Source organism: Schistocerca americana, unplaced genomic scaffold (assembly GCF_021461395.2).
Source record: "Schistocerca americana isolate TAMUIC-IGC-003095 unplaced genomic scaffold, iqSchAmer2.1 HiC_scaffold_363, whole genome shotgun sequence".
NCBI classification, from domain to species: Eukaryota; Metazoa; Arthropoda; class Insecta; order Orthoptera; family Acrididae; genus Schistocerca; species Schistocerca americana.
The window spans coordinates 51,616-69,305 of NW_025726086.1; the positions used below are offsets into that span (position 1 = coordinate 51,616).

The following is a 17,690-nucleotide window of genomic DNA, read 5'->3' on the forward strand; positions in this document are numbered from 1 at the left end:
AAAAATTTTCGCACACCTGTGACATGCGTGGGCGAATGCGGGTGCAAACCAGTGACGCCATTCTCAACAAGACGAAAGTTTCCGTTTAAGAATACTGAGTTTCGCGACGACCGCTGCTTACTGTGGCCATCGGTTCACCTCGCGCTGATGCTGGGACTGCAGAAAGCCGTCGCTGAGATCGTGAGTACACAGATGTGCTCGAAAGTGTTGGACAGAGCGAACATTCATTTCTTTTTAAGAATCGCAATTCAATCATTCGAGCGCGGCAAAGGCAGTGGTGCAGCGTTTCTTTTCATAAGATCTCGCAGTTGCTTGGAGGTATGCCCATCGTTTTAAGACGACAGAAAACTAGCGTCAGCGGTGCGTCAGCGGGAAGTCGGTGAAGTCGCCATTGGAGCCATAAGCCAGTAATTACAACATGCGAATCACTCGCACACCACGCAGCTGTACGATAATGCTCGTGCGTGGGCCCGCATAGCTGAGTCGGTAGAGCGTTAGGCTTTCAAACAAAGGGTCCTGGGTTCAAGTCCCTGTCTGGGCGAAAATTAATACACTTTCGTAACGGCTAATGGAAACCCTACGGAAAAGAGTGAGGCCACGCCGTTTTCTGCCATCAGATTGCTTGTAAAGGTGGCGGTTTCACTTGTCGGGAGTCGCTTCTGCCACCGGCAGTCGTGGCCGAGTGGTTAAGGCGTCTGACTTGAAATCAGATTCCCTCTGGGAGCGTAGGTTCGAGTCCTGCCGACTGCGAAAATTTTCTCGCTCTCAAAAGATGGACGTTTCAGCTGCATCCTAGCAGTTGCGTCACTACTAAACACGTGGGTCACCAGCAATGTGCAGTACTATTTGATCCAGGGCGCAGCGTTACAGTCGCGTCCAGAAGCCGCAGCTCATCTCCTCGTCTCACAGTCCATTTTAGCTTGCAGACGATGACGTGTAGCAATTTATGAGCTAACGCAAGTCGAATGTTTTACCGTGTGTATCTGCTAGAAACTGCCTCTCATACGGTGGAGAGGCTCACTCCTTCTTGTGTCGTTCTCTGCACATGAGTTGCCCCTGGCATCGATATAGCACGGGTTTTCTAGCGTCAGCGCGGCGTCACGTGAAGTCAGCGAAGTGAATATTACACGAATCGAGTCGACATGTTTGCTTGTTACGATGATGGAAGCAGAAGAAATGTGTGTGGGACTTCACTGCATCGGCTGCTCGCCTTTCAGCGTCCCTGTGTCTTATCAGACGAAGGTGACTGTGAAATTGGCAACGAGGCAGAGTTTGACGAACACATGCAAACAGCACCGTTCAACGTCAGCCGAAATAGCTCAGTTGGGAGAGCGTTAGACTGAAGATCTAAAGGTCCCTGGTTCGATCCCGGGTTTCGGCAGGTACTCGTTTTGATGCGACGCCAATGGAATTGCTCTGCGTTGGTGATAATGCAACTACCGCTGACAACAACAATGACTCTCTCCTGTAGGTGTTCTGGTTGTCTAGTGCATGCCATAAGAGGAACTCACTAGACAACTGACTCCCTTAGAAGCAAAAGAATCAAAAAAGTCCTACCGACTGCGTTCCTTTTTCTGTGTCAGGTGGTGAAGAACGTCTTCAACGGAACCGTGAAATGAGCGAAAACGTGGGAAACATTGCATTCGAAATGCTTGCGAATTTTCCAATTGCCCAGTGAGTGTCGACAAAACATGTAAATTCGCTGCTCCAACGTATGAGACGTAACGACTCCTGCAATTTGTTGTTGCATCGTGTGTCAGCAGTCTTCGGTAGTGTGTTACGAGCTTATCGCGATAAGTTTGCAGACAGCATTTAGGCGACGTTTTATTAGTAACGGCCCCATGCAGCGATTGCACAGCAGTAAAGGACGTGAGTTGTGCATCGTGGGAGGTTTCACAGCGTCGCGTGAGCCCGGATAGCTCAGTCGGTAGAGCATTAGGCTTTTAACCTAAGGGTCCAGGGTTCAAGTCCCTGTCCGGGCGGAAATTTTAATACTTTGGTAGCGATTCGTCTGGTAGCGGTGGAAACGCTACGGAAAATAATGCAGCTACGCCTGTTTCTGACACCACAGTGCTTTAAACAGTAGCAGTTGCATGTGTCGGGACAACACCGCGCTACCGGCAGTCGTGGCCGAGTGGTTAAGGCGTCTGACTCGAAATCAGATTCCCTCTGGGAGCGTAGGTTCGAATCCTACCGGCTGCGTGCGATTTTGCGTAAAGAGGAGCAAAAATTTTCGCACACCTGTGACATGCGTGGGCGAATGCGGGTGCAAACCAGTGACGCCATTCTCAACAAGACGAAAGTTTCCGTTTAAGAATACTGAGTTTCGCGACGACCGCTGCTTACTGTGGCCATCGGTTCACCTCGCGCTGATGCTGGGACTGCAGAAAGCCGTCGCTGAGATCGTGAGTACACAGATGTGCTCGAAAGTGTTGGACAGAGCGAACATTCATTTCTTTTTAAGAATCGCAATTCAATCATTCGAGCGCGGCAAAGGCAGTGGTGCAGCGTTTCTTTTCATAAGATCTCGCAGTTGCTTGGAGGTATGCCCATCGTTTTAAGACGACAGAAAACTAGCGTCAGCGGTGCGTCAGCGGGAAGTCGGTGAAGTCGCCATTGGAGCCATAAGCCAGTAATTACAACATGCGAATCACTCGCACACCACGCAGCTGTACGATAATGCTCGTGCGTGGGCCCGCATAGCTGAGTCGGTAGAGCGTTAGGCTTTCAAACAAAGGGTCCTGGGTTCAAGTCCCTGTCTGGGCGAAAATTAATACACTTTCGTAACGGCTAATGGAAACCCTACGGAAAAGAGTGAGGCCACGCCGTTTTCTGCCATCAGATTGCTTGTAAAGGTGGCGGTTTCACTTGTCGGGAGTCGCTTCTGCCACCGGCAGTCGTGGCCGAGTGGTTAAGGCGTCTGACTTGAAATCAGATTCCCTCTGGGAGCGTAGGTTCGAGTCCTGCCGACTGCGAAAATTTTCTCGCTCTCAAAAGATGGACGTTTCAGCTGCATCCTAGCAGTTGCGTCACTACTAAACACGTGGGTCACCAGCAATGTGCAGTACTATTTGATCCAGGGCGCAGCGTTACAGTCGCGTCCAGAAGCCGCAGCTCATCTCCTCGTCTCACAGTCCATTTTAGCTTGCAGACGATGACGTGTAGCAATTTATGAGCTAACGCAAGTCGAATGTTTTACCGTGTGTATCTGCTAGAAACTGCCTCTCATACGGTGGAGAGGCTCACTCCTTCTTGTGTCGTTCTCTGCACATGAGTTGCCCCTGGCATCGATATAGCACGGGTTTTCTAGCGTCAGCGCGGCGTCACGTGAAGTCAGCGAAGTGAATATTACACGAATCGAGTCGACATGTTTGCTTGTTACGATGATGGAAGCAGAAGAAATGTGTGTGGGACTTCACTGCATCGGCTGCTCGCCTTTCAGCGTCCCTGTGTCTTATCAGACGAAGGTGACTGTGAAATTGGCAACGAGGCAGAGTTTGACGAACACATGCAAACAGCACCGTTCAACGTCAGCCGAAATAGCTCAGTTGGGAGAGCGTTAGACTGAAGATCTAAAGGTCCCTGGTTCGATCCCGGGTTTCGGCAGGTACTCGTTTTGATGCGACGCCAATGGAATTGCTCTGCGTTGGTGATAATGCAACTACCGCTGACAACAACAATGACTCTCTCCTGTAGGTGTTCTGGTTGTCTAGTGCATGCCATAAGAGGAACTCACTAGACAACTGACTCCCTTAGAAGCAAAAGAATCAAAAAAGTCCTACCGACTGCGTTCCTTTTTCTGTGTCAGGTGGTGAAGAACGTCTTCAACGGAACCGTGAAATGAGCGAAAACGTGGGAAACATTGCATTCGAAATGCTTGCGAATTTTCCAATTGCCCAGTGAGTGTCGACAAAACATGTAAATTCGCTGCTCCAACGTATGAGACGTAACGACTCCTGCAATTTGTTGTTGCATCGTGTGTCAGCAGTCTTCGGTAGTGTGTTACGAGCTTATCGCGATAAGTTTGCAGACAGCATTTAGGCGACGTTTTATTAGTAACGGCCCCATGCAGCGATTGCACAGCAGTAAAGGACGTGAGTTGTGCATCGTGGGAGGTTTCACAGCGTCGCGTGAGCCCGGATAGCTCAGTCGGTAGAGCATTAGGCTTTTAACCTAAGGGTCCAGGGTTCAAGTCCCTGTCCGGGCGGAAATTTTAATACTTTGGTAGCGATTCGTCTGGTAGCGGTGGAAACGCTACGGAAAATAATGCAGCTACGCCTGTTTCTGACACCACAGTGCTTTAAACAGTAGCAGTTGCATGTGTCGGGACAACACCGCGCTACCGGCAGTCGTGGCCGAGTGGTTAAGGCGTCTGACTCGAAATCAGATTCCCTCTGGGAGCGTAGGTTCGAATCCTACCGGCTGCGTGCGATTTTGCGTAAAGAGGAGCAAAAATTTTCGCACACCTGTGACATGCGTGGGCGAATGCGGGTGCAAACCAGTGACGCCATTCTCAACAAGACGAAAGTTTCCGTTTAAGAATACTGAGTTTCGCGACGACCGCTGCTTACTGTGGCCATCGGTTCACCTCGCGCTGATGCTGGGACTGCAGAAAGCCGTCGCTGAGATCGTGAGTACACAGATGTGCTCGGAAGTGTTGGACAGAGCGAACATTCATTTCTTTTTAAGAATCGCAATTCAATCATTCGAGCGCGGCAAAGGCAGTGGTGCAGCGTTTCTTTTCATAAGATCTCGCAGTTGCTTGGAGGTATGCCCATCGTTTTAAGACGACAGAAAACTAGCGTCAGCGGTGCGTCAGTGGGAAGTCGGTGAAGTCGCCATTGGAGCCATAAGCCAGTAATTACAACATGCGAATCACTCGCACACCACGCAGCTGTACGATAATGCTCGTGCGTGGGCCCGCATAGCTGAGTCGGTAGAGCGTTAGGCTTTCAAACAAAGGGTCCTGGGTTCAAGTCCCTGTCTGGGCGAAAATTAATACACTTTCGTAACGGCTAATGGAAACCCTACGGAAAAGAGTGAGGCCACGCCGTTTTCTGCCATCAGATTGCTTGTAAAGGTGGCGGTTTCACTTGTCGGGAGTCGCTTCTGCCACCGGCAGTCGTGGCCGAGTGGTTAAGGCGTCTGACTTGAAATCAGATTCCCTCTGGGAGCGTAGGTTCGAGTCCTGCCGACTGCGAAAATTTTCTCGCTCTCAAAAGATGGACGTTTCAGCTGCATCCTAGCAGTTGCGTCACTACTAAACACGTGGGTCACCAGCAATGTGCAGTACTATTTGATCCAGGGCGCAGCGTTACAGTCGCGTCCAGAAGCCGCAGCTCATCTCCTCGTCTCACAGTCCATTTTAGCTTGCAGACGATGACGTGTAGCAATTTATGAGCTAACGCAAGTCGAATGTTTTACCGTGTGTATCTGCTAGAAACTGCCTCTCATACGGTGGAGAGGCTCACTCCTTCTTGTGTCGTTCTCTGCACATGAGTTGCCCCTGGCATCGATATAGCACGGGTTTTCTAGCGTCAGCGCGGCGTCACGTGAAGTCAGCGAAGTGAATATTACACGAATCGAGTCGACATGTTTGCTTGTTACGATGATGGAAGCAGAAGAAATGTGTGTGGGACTTCACTGCATCGGCTGCTCGCCTTTCAGCGTCCCTGTGTCTTATCAGACGAAGGTGACTGTGAAATTGGCAACGAGGCAGAGTTTGACGAACACATGCAAACAGCACCGTTCAACGTCAGCCGAAATAGCTCAGTTGGGAGAGCGTTAGACTGAAGATCTAAAGGTCCCTGGTTCGATCCCGGGTTTCGGCAGGTACTCGTTTTGATGCGACGCCAATGGAATTGCTCTGCGTTGGTGATAATGCAACTACCGCTGACAACAACAATGACTCTCTCCTGTAGGTGTTCTGGTTGTCTAGTGCATGCCATAAGAGGAACTCACTAGACAACTGACTCCCTTAGAAGCAAAAGAATCAAAAAAGTCCTACCGACTGCGTTCCTTTTTCTGTGTCAGGTGGTGAAGAACGTCTTCAACGGAACCGTGAAATGAGCGAAAACGTGGGAAACATTGCATTCGAAATGCTTGCGAATTTTCCAATTGCCCAGTGAGTGTCGACAAAACATGTAAATTCGCTGCTCCAACGTATGAGACGTAACGACTCCTGCAATTTGTTGTTGCATCGTGTGTCAGCAGTCTTCGGTAGTGTGTTACGAGCTTATCGCGATAAGTTTGCAGACAGCATTTAGGCGACGTTTTATTAGTAACGGCCCCATGCAGCGATTGCACAGCAGTAAAGGACGTGAGTTGTGCATCGTGGGAGGTTTCACAGCGTCGCGTGAGCCCGGATAGCTCAGTCGGTAGAGCATTAGGCTTTTAACCTAAGGGTCCAGGGTTCAAGTCCCTGTCCGGGCGGAAATTTTAATACTTTGGTAGCGATTCGTCTGGTAGCGGTGGAAACGCTACGGAAAATAATGCAGCTACGCCTGTTTCTGACACCACAGTGCTTTAAACAGTAGCAGTTGCATGTGTCGGGACAACACCGCGCTACCGGCAGTCGTGGCCGAGTGGTTAAGGCGTCTGACTCGAAATCAGATTCCCTCTGGGAGCGTAGGTTCGAATCCTACCGGCTGCGTGCGATTTTGCGTAAAGAGGAGCAAAAATTTTCGCACACCTGTGACATGCGTGGGCGAATGCGGGTGCAAACCAGTGACGCCATTCTCAACAAGACGAAAGTTTCCGTTTAAGAATACTGAGTTTCGCGACGACCGCTGCTTACTGTGGCCATCGGTTCACCTCGCGCTGATGCTGGGACTGCAGAAAGCCGTCGCTGAGATCGTGAGTACACAGATGTGCTCGGAAGTGTTGGACAGAGCGAACATTCATTTCTTTTTAAGAATCGCAATTCAATCATTCGAGCGCGGCAAAGGCAGTGGTGCAGCGTTTCTTTTCATAAGATCTCGCAGTTGCTTGGAGGTATGCCCATCGTTTTAAGACGACAGAAAACTAGCGTCAGCGGTGCGTCAGTGGGAAGTCGGTGAAGTCGCCATTGGAGCCATAAGCCAGTAATTACAACATGCGAATCACTCGCACACCACGCAGCTGTACGATAATGCTCGTGCGTGGGCCCGCATAGCTGAGTCGGTAGAGCGTTAGGCTTTCAAACAAAGGGTCCTGGGTTCAAGTCCCTGTCTGGGCGAAAATTAATACACTTTCGTAACGGCTAATGGAAACCCTACGGAAAAGAGTGAGGCCACGCCGTTTTCTGCCATCAGATTGCTTGTAAAGGTGGCGGTTTCACTTGTCGGGAGTCGCTTCTGCCACCGGCAGTCGTGGCCGAGTGGTTAAGGCGTCTGACTTGAAATCAGATTCCCTCTGGGAGCGTAGGTTCGAGTCCTGCCGACTGCGAAAATTTTCTCGCTCTCAAAAGATGGACGTTTCAGCTGCATCCTAGCAGTTGCGTCACTACTAAACACGTGGGTCACCAGCAATGTGCAGTACTATTTGATCCAGGGCGCAGCGTTACAGTCGCGTCCAGAAGCCGCAGCTCATCTCCTCGTCTCACAGTCCATTTTAGCTTGCAGACGATGACGTGTAGCAATTTATGAGCTAACGCAAGTCGAATGTTTTACCGTGTGTATCTGCTAGAAACTGCCTCTCATACGGTGGAGAGGCTCACTCCTTCTTGTGTCGTTCTCTGCACATGAGTTGCCCCTGGCATCGATATAGCACGGGTTTTCTAGCGTCAGCGCGGCGTCACGTGAAGTCAGCGAAGTGAATATTACACGAATCGAGTCGACATGTTTGCTTGTTACGATGATGGAAGCAGAAGAAATGTGTGTGGGACTTCACTGCATCGGCTGCTCGCCTTTCAGCGTCCCTGTGTCTTATCAGACGAAGGTGACTGTGAAATTGGCAACGAGGCAGAGTTTGACGAACACATGCAAACAGCACCGTTCAACGTCAGCCGAAATAGCTCAGTTGGGAGAGCGTTAGACTGAAGATCTAAAGGTCCCTGGTTCGATCCCGGGTTTCGGCAGGTACTCGTTTTGATGCGACGCCAATGGAATTGCTCTGCGTTGGTGATAATGCAACTACCGCTGACAACAACAATGACTCTCTCCTGTAGGTGTTCTGGTTGTCTAGTGCATGCCATAAGAGGAACTCACTAGACAACTGACTCCCTTAGAAGCAAAAGAATCAAAAAAGTCCTACCGACTGCGTTCCTTTTTCTGTGTCAGGTGGTGAAGAACGTCTTCAACGGAACCGTGAAATGAGCGAAAACGTGGGAAACATTGCATTCGAAATGCTTGCGAATTTTCCAATTGCCCAGTGAGTGTCGACAAAACATGTAAATTCGCTGCTCCAACGTATGAGACGTAACGACTCCTGCAATTTGTTGTTGCATCGTGTGTCAGCAGTCTTCGGTAGTGTGTTACGAGCTTATCGCGATAAGTTTGCAGACAGCATTTAGGCGACGTTTTATTAGTAACGGCCCCATGCAGCGATTGCACAGCAGTAAAGGACGTGAGTTGTGCATCGTGGGAGGTTTCACAGCGTCGCGTGAGCCCGGATAGCTCAGTCGGTAGAGCATTAGGCTTTTAACCTAAGGGTCCAGGGTTCAAGTCCCTGTCCGGGCGGAAATTTTAATACTTTGGTAGCGATTCGTCTGGTAGCGGTGGAAACGCTACGGAAAATAATGCAGCTACGCCTGTTTCTGACACCACAGTGCTTTAAACAGTAGCAGTTGCATGTGTCGGGACAACACCGCGCTACCGGCAGTCGTGGCCGAGTGGTTAAGGCGTCTGACTCGAAATCAGATTCCCTCTGGGAGCGTAGGTTCGAATCCTACCGGCTGCGTGCGATTTTGCGTAAAGAGGAGCAAAAATTTTCGCACACCTGTGACATGCGTGGGCGAATGCGGGTGCAAACCAGTGACGCCATTCTCAACAAGACGAAAGTTTCCGTTTAAGAATACTGAGTTTCGCGACGACCGCTGCTTACTGTGGCCATCGGTTCACCTCGCGCTGATGCTGGGACTGCAGAAAGCCGTCGCTGAGATCGTGAGTACACAGATGTGCTCGAAAGTGTTGGACAGAGCGAACATTCATTTCTTTTTAAGAATCGCAATTCAATCATTCGAGCGCGGCAAAGGCAGTGGTGCAGCGTTTCTTTTCATAAGATCTCGCAGTTGCTTGGAGGTATGCCCATCGTTTTAAGACGACAGAAAACTAGCGTCAGCGGTGCGTCAGCGGGAAGTCGGTGAAGTCGCCATTGGAGCCATAAGCCAGTAATTACAACATGCGAATCACTCGCACACCACGCAGCTGTACGATAATGCTCGTGCGTGGGCCCGCATAGCTGAGTCGGTAGAGCGTTAGGCTTTCAAACAAAGGGTCCTGGGTTCAAGTCCCTGTCTGGGCGAAAATTAATACACTTTCGTAACGGCTAATGGAAACCCTACGGAAAAGAGTGAGGCCACGCCGTTTTCTGCCATCAGATTGCTTGTAAAGGTGGCGGTTTCACTTGTCAGGAGTCGCTTCTGCCACCGGCAGTCGTGGCCGAGTGGTTAAGGCGTCTGACTTGAAATCAGATTCCCTCTGGGAGCGTAGGTTCGAGTCCTGCCGACTGCGAAAATTTTCTCGCTCTCAAAAGATGGACGTTTCAGCTGCATCCTAGCAGTTGCGTCACTACTAAACACGTGGGTCACCAGCAATGTGCAGTACTATTTGATCCAGGGCGCAGCGTTACAGTCGCGTCCAGAAGCCGCAGCTCATCTCCTCGTCTCACAGTCCATTTTAGCTTGCAGACGATGACGTGTAGCAATTTATGAGCTAACGCAAGTCGAATGTTTTACCGTGTGTATCTGCTAGAAACTGCCTCTCATACGGTGGAGAGGCTCACTCCTTCTTGTGTCGTTCTCTGCACATGAGTTGCCCCTGGCATCGATATAGCACGGGTTTTCTAGCGTCAGCGCGGCGTCACGTGAAGTCAGCGAAGTGAATATTACACGAATCGAGTCGACATGTTTGCTTGTTACGATGATGGAAGCAGAAGAAATGTGTGTGGGACTTCACTGCATCGGCTGCTCGCCTTTCAGCGTCCCTGTGTCTTATCAGACGAAGGTGACTGTGAAATTGGCAACGAGGCAGAGTTTGACGAACACATGCAAACAGCACCGTTCAACGTCAGCCGAAATAGCTCAGTTGGGAGAGCGTTAGACTGAAGATCTAAAGGTCCCTGGTTCGATCCCGGGTTTCGGCAGGTACTCGTTTTGATGCGACGCCAATGGAATTGCTCTGCGTTGGTGATAATGCAACTACCGCTGACAACAACAATGACTCTCTCCTGTAGGTGTTCTGGTTGTCTAGTGCATGCCATAAGAGGAACTCACTAGACAACTGACTCCCTTAGAAGCAAAAGAATCAAAAAAGTCCTACCGACTGCGTTCCTTTTTCTGTGTCAGGTGGTGAAGAACGTCTTCAACGGAACCGTGAAATGAGCGAAAACGTGGGAAACATTGCATTCGAAATGCTTGCGAATTTTCCAATTGCCCAGTGAGTGTCGACAAAACATGTAAATTCGCTGCTCCAACGTATGAGACGTAACGACTCCTGCAATTTGTTGTTGCATCGTGTGTCAGCAGTCTTCGGTAGTGTGTTACGAGCTTATCGCGATAAGTTTGCAGACAGCATTTAGGCGACGTTTTATTAGTAACGGCCCCATGCAGCGATTGCACAGCAGTAAAGGACGTGAGTTGTGCATCGTGGGAGGTTTCACAGCGTCGCGTGAGCCCGGATAGCTCAGTCGGTAGAGCATTAGGCTTTTAACCTAAGGGTCCAGGGTTCAAGTCCCTGTCCGGGCGGAAATTTTAATACTTTGGTAGCGATTCGTCTGGTAGCGGTGGAAACGCTACGGAAAATAATGCAGCTACGCCTGTTTCTGACACCACAGTGCTTTAAACAGTAGCAGTTGCATGTGTCGGGACAACACCGCGCTACCGGCAGTCGTGGCCGAGTGGTTAAGGCGTCTGACTCGAAATCAGATTCCCTCTGGGAGCGTAGGTTCGAATCCTACCGGCTGCGTGCGATTTTGCGTAAAGAGGAGCAAAAATTTTCGCACACCTGTGACATGCGTGGGCGAATGCGGGTGCAAACCAGTGACGCCATTCTCAACAAGACGAAAGTTTCCGTTTAAGAATACTGAGTTTCGCGACGACCGCTGCTTACTGTGGCCATCGGTTCACCTCGCGCTGATGCTGGGACTGCAGAAAGCCGTCGCTGAGATCGTGAGTACACAGATGTGCTCGAAAGTGTTGGACAGAGCGAACATTCATTTCTTTTTAAGAATCGCAATTCAATCATTCGAGCGCGGCAAAGGCAGTGGTGCAGCGTTTCTTTTCATAAGATCTCGCAGTTGCTTGGAGGTATGCCCATCGTTTTAAGACGACAGAAAACTAGCGTCAGCGGTGCGTCAGCGGGAAGTCGGTGAAGTCGCCATTGGAGCCATAAGCCAGTAATTACAACATGCGAATCACTCGCACACCACGCAGCTGTACGATAATGCTCGTGCGTGGGCCCGCATAGCTGAGTCGGTAGAGCGTTAGGCTTTCAAACAAAGGGTCCTGGGTTCAAGTCCCTGTCTGGGCGAAAATTAATACACTTTCGTAACGGCTAATGGAAACCCTACGGAAAAGAGTGAGGCCACGCCGTTTTCTGCCATCAGATTGCTTGTAAAGGTGGCGGTTTCACTTGTCGGGAGTCGCTTCTGCCACCGGCAGTCGTGGCCGAGTGGTTAAGGCGTCTGACTTGAAATCAGATTCCCTCTGGGAAGCGTAGGTTCGAGTCCTGCCGACTGCGAAAATTTTCTCGCTCTCAAAAGATGGACGTTTCAGCTGCATCCTAGCAGTTGCGTCACTACTAAACACGTGGGTCACCAGCAATGTGCAGTACTATTTGATCCAGGGCGCAGCGTTACAGTCGCGTCCAGAAGCCGCAGCTCATCTCCTCGTCTCACAGTCCATTTTAGCTTGCAGACGATGACGTGTAGCAATTTATGAGCTAACGCAAGTCGAATGTTTTACCGTGTGTATCTGCTAGAAACTGCCTCTCATACGGTGGAGAGGCTCACTCCTTCTTGTGTCGTTCTCTGCACATGAGTTGCCCCTGGCATCGATATAGCACGGGTTTTCTAGCGTCAGCGCGGCGTCACGTGAAGTCAGCGAAGTGAATATTACACGAATCGAGTCGACATGTTTGCTTGTTACGATGATGGAAGCAGAAGAAATGTGTGTGGGACTTCACTGCATCGGCTGCTCGCCTTTCAGCGTCCCTGTGTCTTATCAGACGAAGGTGACTGTGAAATTGGCAACGAGGCAGAGTTTGACGAACACATGCAAACAGCACCGTTCAACGTCAGCCGAAATAGCTCAGTTGGGAGAGCGTTAGACTGAAGATCTAAAGGTCCCTGGTTCGATCCCGGGTTTCGGCAGGTACTCGTTTTGATGCGACGCCAATGGAATTGCTCTGCGTTGGTGATAATGCAACTACCGCTGACAACAACAATGACTCTCTCCTGTAGGTGTTCTGGTTGTCTAGTGCATGCCATAAGAGGAACTCACTAGACAACTGACTCCCTTAGAAGCAAAAGAATCAAAAAAGTCCTACCGACTGCGTTCCTTTTTCTGTGTCAGGTGGTGAAGAACGTCTTCAACGGAACCGTGAAATGAGCGAAAACGTGGGAAACATTGCATTCGAAATGCTTGCGAATTTTCCAATTGCCCAGTGAGTGTCGACAAAACATGTAAATTCGCTGCTCCAACGTATGAGACGTAACGACTCCTGCAATTTGTTGTTGCATCGTGTGTCAGCAGTCTTCGGTAGTGTGTTACGAGCTTATCGCGATAAGTTTGCAGACAGCATTTAGGCGACGTTTTATTAGTAACGGCCCCATGCAGCGATTGCACAGCAGTAAAGGACGTGAGTTGTGCATCGTGGGAGGTTTCACAGCGTCGCGTGAGCCCGGATAGCTCAGTCGGTAGAGCATTAGGCTTTTAACCTAAGGGTCCAGGGTTCAAGTCCCTGTCCGGGCGGAAATTTTAATACTTTGGTAGCGATTCGTCTGGTAGCGGTGGAAACGCTACGGAAAATAATGCAGCTACGCCTGTTTCTGACACCACAGTGCTTTAAACAGTAGCAGTTGCATGTGTCGGGACAACACCGCGCTACCGGCAGTCGTGGCCGAGTGGTTAAGGCGTCTGACTCGAAATCAGATTCCCTCTGGGAGCGTAGGTTCGAATCCTACCGGCTGCGTGCGATTTTGCGTAAAGAGGAGCAAAAATTTTCGCACACCTGTGACATGCGTGGGCGAATGCGGGTGCAAACCAGTGACGCCATTCTCAACAAGACGAAAGTTTCCGTTTAAGAATACTGAGTTTCGCGACGACCGCTGCTTACTGTGGCCATCGGTTCACCTCGCGCTGATGCTGGGACTGCAGAAAGCCGTCGCTGAGATCGTGAGTACACAGATGTGCTCGAAAGTGTTGGACAGAGCGAACATTCATTTCTTTTTAAGAATCGCAATTCAATCATTCGAGCGCGGCAAAGGCAGTGGTGCAGCGTTTCTTTTCATAAGATCTCGCAGTTGCTTGGAGGTATGCCCATCGTTTTAAGACGACAGAAAACTAGCGTCAGCGGTGCGTCAGTGGGAAGTCGGTGAAGTCGCCATTGGAGCCATAAGCCAGTAATTACAACATGCGAATCACTCGCACACCACGCAGCTGTACGATAATGCTCGTGCGTGGGCCCGCATAGCTGAGTCGGTAGAGCGTTAGGCTTTCAAACAAAGGGTCCTGGGTTCAAGTCCCTGTCTGGGCGAAAATTAATACACTTTCGTAACGGCTAATGGAAACCCTACGGAAAAGAGTGAGGCCACGCCGTTTTCTGCCATCAGATTGCTTGTAAAGGTGGCGGTTTCACTTGTCGGGAGTCGCTTCTGCCACCGGCAGTCGTGGCCGAGTGGTTAAGGCGTCTGACTTGAAATCAGATTCCCTCTGGGAGCGTAGGTTCGAGTCCTGCCGACTGCGAAAATTTTCTCGCTCTCAAAAGATGGACGTTTCAGCTGCATCCTAGCAGTTGCGTCACTACTAAACACGTGGGTCACCAGCAATGTGCAGTACTATTTGATCCAGGGCGCAGCGTTACAGTCGCGTCCAGAAGCCGCAGCTCATCTCCTCGTATCACAGTCCATTTTAGCTTGCAGACGATGACGTGTAGCAATTTATGAGCTAACGCAAGTCGAATGTTTTACCGTGTGTATCTGCTAGAAACTGCCTCTCATACGGTGGAGAGGCTCACTCCTTCTTGTGTCGTTCTCTGCACATGAGTTGCCCCTGGCATCGATATAGCACGGGTTTTCTAGCGTCAGCGCGGCGTCACGTGAAGTCAGCGAAGTGAATATTACACGAATCGAGTCGACATGTTTGCTTGTTACGATGATGGAAGCAGAAGAAATGTGTGTGGGACTTCACTGCATCGGCTGCTCGCCTTTCAGCGTCCCTGTGTCTTATCAGACGAAGGTGACTGTGAAATTGGCAACGAGGCAGAGTTTGACGAACACATGCAAACAGCACCGTTCAACGTCAGCCGAAATAGCTCAGTTGGGAGAGCGTTAGACTGAAGATCTAAAGGTCCCTGGTTCGATCCCGGGTTTCGGCAGGTACTCGTTTTGATGCGACGCCAATGGAATTGCTCTGCGTTGGTGATAATGCAACTACCGCTGACAACAACAATGACTCTCTCCTGTAGGTGTTCTGGTTGTCTAGTGCATGCCATAAGAGGAACTCACTAGACAACTGACTCCCTTAGAAGCAAAAGAATCAAAAAAGTCCTACCGACTGCGTTCCTTTTTCTGTGTCAGGTGGTGAAGAACGTCTTCAACGGAACCGTGAAATGAGCGAAAACGTGGGAAACATTGCATTCGAAATGCTTGCGAATTTTCCAATTGCCCAGTGAGTGTCGACAAAACATGTAAATTCGCTGCTCCAACGTATGAGACGTAACGACTCCTGCAATTTGTTGTTGCATCGTGTGTCAGCAGTCTTCGGTAGTGTGTTACGAGCTTATCGCGATAAGTTTGCAGACAGCATTTAGGCGACGTTTTATTAGTAACGGCCCCATGCAGCGATTGCACAGCAGTAAAGGACGTGAGTTGTGCATCGTGGGAGGTTTCACAGCGTCGCGTGAGCCCGGATAGCTCAGTCGGTAGAGCATTAGGCTTTTAACCTAAGGGTCCAGGGTTCAAGTCCCTGTCCGGGCGGAAATTTTAATACTTTGGTAGCGATTCGTCTGGTAGCGGTGGAAACGCTACGGAAAATAATGCAGCTACGCCTGTTTCTGACACCACAGTGCTTTAAACAGTAGCAGTTGCATGTGTCGGGACAACACCGCGCTACCGGCAGTCGTGGCCGAGTGGTTAAGGCGTCTGACTCGAAATCAGATTCCCTCTGGGAGCGTAGGTTCGAATCCTACCGGCTGCGTGCGATTTTGCGTAAAGAGGAGCAAAAATTTTCGCACACCTGTGACATGCGTGGGCGAATGCGGGTGCAAACCAGTGACGCCATTCTCAACAAGACGAAAGTTTCCGTTTAAGAATACTGAGTTTCGCGACGACCGCTGCTTACTGTGGCCATCGGTTCACCTCGCGCTGATGCTGGGACTGCAGAAAGCCGTCGCTGAGATCGTGAGTACACAGATGTGCTCGAAAGTGTTGGACAGAGCGAACATTCATTTCTTTTTAAGAATCGCAATTCAATCATTCGAGCGCGGCAAAGGCAGTGGTGCAGCGTTTCTTTTCATAAGATCTCGCAGTTGCTTGGAGGTATGCCCATCGTTTTAAGACGACAGAAAACTAGCGTCAGCGGTGCGTCAGCGGGAAGTCGGTGAAGTCGCCATTGGAGCCATAAGCCAGTAATTACAACATGCGAATCACTCGCACACCACGCAGCTGTACGATAATGCTCGTGCGTGGGCCCGCATAGCTGAGTCGGTAGAGCGTTAGGCTTTCAAACAAAGGGTCCTGGGTTCAAGTCCCTGTCTGGGCGAAAATTAATACACTTTCGTAACGGCTAATGGAAACCCTACGGAAAAGAGTGAGGCCACGCCGTTTTCTGCCATCAGATTGCTTGTAAAGGTGGCGGTTTCACTTGTCGGGAGTCGCTTCTGCCACCGGCAGTCGTGGCCGAGTGGTTAAGGCGTCTGACTTGAAATCAGATTCCCTCTGGGAAGCGTAGGTTCGAGTCCTGCCGACTGCGAAAATTTTCTCGCTCTCAAAAGATGGACGTTTCAGCTGCATCCTAGCAGTTGCGTCACTACTAAACACGTGGGTCACCAGCAATGTGCAGTACTATTTGATCCAGGGCGCAGCGTTACAGTCGCGTCCAGAAGCCGCAGCTCATCTCCTCGTCTCACAGTCCATTTTAGCTTGCAGACGATGACGTGTAGCAATTTATGAGCTAACGCAAGTCGAATGTTTTACCGTGTGTATCTGCTAGAAACTGCCTCTCATACGGTGGAGAGGCTCACTCCTTCTTGTGTCGTTCTCTGCACATGAGTTGCCCCTGGCATCGATATAGCACGGGTTTTCTAGCGTCAGCGCGGCGTCACGTGAAGTCAGCGAAGTGAATATTACACGAATCGAGTCGACATGTTTGCTTGTTACGATGATGGAAGCAGAAGAAATGTGTGTGGGACTTCACTGCATCGGCTGCTCGCCTTTCAGCGTCCCTGTGTCTTATCAGACGAAGGTGACTGTGAAATCGGCAACGAGGCAGAGTTTGACGAACACATGCAAACAGCACCGTTCAACGTCAGCCGAAATAGCTCAGTTGGGAGAGCGTTAGACTGAAGATCTAAAGGTCCCTGGTTCGATCCCGGGTTTCGGCAGGTACTCGTTTTGATGCGACGCCAATGGAATTGCTCTGCGTTGGTGATAATGCAACTACCGCTGACAACAACAATGACTCTCTCCTGTAGGTGTTCTGGTTGTCTAGTGCATGCCATAAGAGGAACTCACTAGACAACTGACTCCCTTAGAAGCAAAAGAATCAAAAAAGTCCTACCGACTGCGTTCCTTTTTCTGTGTCAGGTGGTGAAGAACGTCTTCAACGGAACCGTGAAATGAGCGAAAACGTGGGAAACATTGCATTCGAAATGCTTGCGAATTTTCCAATTGCCCAGTGAGTGTCGACAAAACATGTAAATTCGCTGCTCCAACGTATGAGACGTAACGACTCCTGCAATTTGTTGTTGCATCGTGTGTCAGCAGTCTTCGGTAGTGTGTTACGAGCTTATCGCGATAAGTTTGCAGACAGCATTTAGGCGACGTTTTATTAGTAACGGCCCCATGCAGCGATTGCACAGCAGTAAAGGACGTGAGTTGTGCATCGTGGGAGGTTTCACAGCGTCGCGTGAGCCCGGATAGCTCAGTCGGTAGAGCATTAGGCTTTTAACCTAAGGGTCCAGGGTTCAAGTCCCTGTCCGGGCGGAAATTTTAATACTTTGGTAGCGATTCGTCTGGTAGCGGTGGAAACGCTACGGAAAATAATGCAGCTACGCCTGTTTCTGACACCACAGTGCTTTAAACAGTAGCAGTTGCATGTGTCGGGACAACACCGC

The 17,690-nt window shown here is 50.1% G+C and overlaps 31 non-coding genes across 31 annotated transcripts; all 31 read left to right on the forward strand.

The window, feature by feature from the left end:
• Positions 1–668: 668 nt before the first annotated feature.
• On the forward strand, positions 669–750 carry Trnas-uga. The gene has a single exon. It is a non-coding gene; the product is annotated as a tRNA-Ser (tRNA).
• A 558-nt stretch (positions 751–1,308) lies between these two features.
• On the forward strand, positions 1,309–1,381 carry Trnaf-gaa. The gene has a single exon. It is a non-coding gene; the product is annotated as a tRNA-Phe (tRNA).
• A 528-nt stretch (positions 1,382–1,909) lies between these two features.
• On the forward strand, positions 1,910–1,982 carry Trnak-uuu. The gene has a single exon. It is a non-coding gene; the product is annotated as a tRNA-Lys (tRNA).
• A 138-nt stretch (positions 1,983–2,120) lies between these two features.
• On the forward strand, positions 2,121–2,202 carry Trnas-cga. The gene has a single exon. It is a non-coding gene; the product is annotated as a tRNA-Ser (tRNA).
• Positions 2,203–2,893: 691 nt separating this feature from the next.
• Trnas-uga lies at positions 2,894–2,975 on the forward strand. The gene has a single exon. It is a non-coding gene; the product is annotated as a tRNA-Ser (tRNA).
• Positions 2,976–3,533: 558 nt separating this feature from the next.
• Positions 3,534–3,606, forward strand: Trnaf-gaa. Its single transcript has one exon. It is a non-coding gene; the product is annotated as a tRNA-Phe (tRNA).
• A 528-nt stretch (positions 3,607–4,134) lies between these two features.
• Trnak-uuu lies at positions 4,135–4,207 on the forward strand. The gene has a single exon. It is a non-coding gene; the product is annotated as a tRNA-Lys (tRNA).
• A 138-nt stretch (positions 4,208–4,345) lies between these two features.
• Trnas-cga lies at positions 4,346–4,427 on the forward strand. Its single transcript has one exon. It is a non-coding gene; the product is annotated as a tRNA-Ser (tRNA).
• Positions 4,428–5,118: 691 nt separating this feature from the next.
• Trnas-uga lies at positions 5,119–5,200 on the forward strand. Its single transcript has one exon. It is a non-coding gene; the product is annotated as a tRNA-Ser (tRNA).
• A 558-nt stretch (positions 5,201–5,758) lies between these two features.
• Positions 5,759–5,831, forward strand: Trnaf-gaa. Its single transcript has one exon. It is a non-coding gene; the product is annotated as a tRNA-Phe (tRNA).
• Positions 5,832–6,359: 528 nt separating this feature from the next.
• On the forward strand, positions 6,360–6,432 carry Trnak-uuu. Its single transcript has one exon. It is a non-coding gene; the product is annotated as a tRNA-Lys (tRNA).
• A 138-nt stretch (positions 6,433–6,570) lies between these two features.
• Positions 6,571–6,652, forward strand: Trnas-cga. The gene has a single exon. It is a non-coding gene; the product is annotated as a tRNA-Ser (tRNA).
• Positions 6,653–7,343: 691 nt separating this feature from the next.
• Trnas-uga lies at positions 7,344–7,425 on the forward strand. Its single transcript has one exon. It is a non-coding gene; the product is annotated as a tRNA-Ser (tRNA).
• Positions 7,426–7,983: 558 nt separating this feature from the next.
• On the forward strand, positions 7,984–8,056 carry Trnaf-gaa. The gene has a single exon. It is a non-coding gene; the product is annotated as a tRNA-Phe (tRNA).
• A 528-nt stretch (positions 8,057–8,584) lies between these two features.
• Trnak-uuu lies at positions 8,585–8,657 on the forward strand. The gene has a single exon. It is a non-coding gene; the product is annotated as a tRNA-Lys (tRNA).
• Positions 8,658–8,795: 138 nt separating this feature from the next.
• Positions 8,796–8,877, forward strand: Trnas-cga. Its single transcript has one exon. It is a non-coding gene; the product is annotated as a tRNA-Ser (tRNA).
• A 691-nt stretch (positions 8,878–9,568) lies between these two features.
• On the forward strand, positions 9,569–9,650 carry Trnas-uga. The gene has a single exon. It is a non-coding gene; the product is annotated as a tRNA-Ser (tRNA).
• Positions 9,651–10,208: 558 nt separating this feature from the next.
• Positions 10,209–10,281, forward strand: Trnaf-gaa. The gene has a single exon. It is a non-coding gene; the product is annotated as a tRNA-Phe (tRNA).
• A 528-nt stretch (positions 10,282–10,809) lies between these two features.
• On the forward strand, positions 10,810–10,882 carry Trnak-uuu. The gene has a single exon. It is a non-coding gene; the product is annotated as a tRNA-Lys (tRNA).
• A 138-nt stretch (positions 10,883–11,020) lies between these two features.
• Trnas-cga lies at positions 11,021–11,102 on the forward strand. Its single transcript has one exon. It is a non-coding gene; the product is annotated as a tRNA-Ser (tRNA).
• Positions 11,103–11,793: 691 nt separating this feature from the next.
• Trnas-uga lies at positions 11,794–11,876 on the forward strand. The gene has a single exon. It is a non-coding gene; the product is annotated as a tRNA-Ser (tRNA).
• Positions 11,877–12,434: 558 nt separating this feature from the next.
• Trnaf-gaa lies at positions 12,435–12,507 on the forward strand. The gene has a single exon. It is a non-coding gene; the product is annotated as a tRNA-Phe (tRNA).
• Positions 12,508–13,035: 528 nt separating this feature from the next.
• Positions 13,036–13,108, forward strand: Trnak-uuu. Its single transcript has one exon. It is a non-coding gene; the product is annotated as a tRNA-Lys (tRNA).
• Positions 13,109–13,246: 138 nt separating this feature from the next.
• Trnas-cga lies at positions 13,247–13,328 on the forward strand. The gene has a single exon. It is a non-coding gene; the product is annotated as a tRNA-Ser (tRNA).
• A 691-nt stretch (positions 13,329–14,019) lies between these two features.
• On the forward strand, positions 14,020–14,101 carry Trnas-uga. The gene has a single exon. It is a non-coding gene; the product is annotated as a tRNA-Ser (tRNA).
• A 558-nt stretch (positions 14,102–14,659) lies between these two features.
• Trnaf-gaa lies at positions 14,660–14,732 on the forward strand. The gene has a single exon. It is a non-coding gene; the product is annotated as a tRNA-Phe (tRNA).
• Positions 14,733–15,260: 528 nt separating this feature from the next.
• Trnak-uuu lies at positions 15,261–15,333 on the forward strand. The gene has a single exon. It is a non-coding gene; the product is annotated as a tRNA-Lys (tRNA).
• A 138-nt stretch (positions 15,334–15,471) lies between these two features.
• On the forward strand, positions 15,472–15,553 carry Trnas-cga. Its single transcript has one exon. It is a non-coding gene; the product is annotated as a tRNA-Ser (tRNA).
• Positions 15,554–16,244: 691 nt separating this feature from the next.
• Positions 16,245–16,327, forward strand: Trnas-uga. The gene has a single exon. It is a non-coding gene; the product is annotated as a tRNA-Ser (tRNA).
• A 558-nt stretch (positions 16,328–16,885) lies between these two features.
• Positions 16,886–16,958, forward strand: Trnaf-gaa. Its single transcript has one exon. It is a non-coding gene; the product is annotated as a tRNA-Phe (tRNA).
• A 528-nt stretch (positions 16,959–17,486) lies between these two features.
• On the forward strand, positions 17,487–17,559 carry Trnak-uuu. Its single transcript has one exon. It is a non-coding gene; the product is annotated as a tRNA-Lys (tRNA).
• Positions 17,560–17,690: the final 131 nt, after the last annotated feature.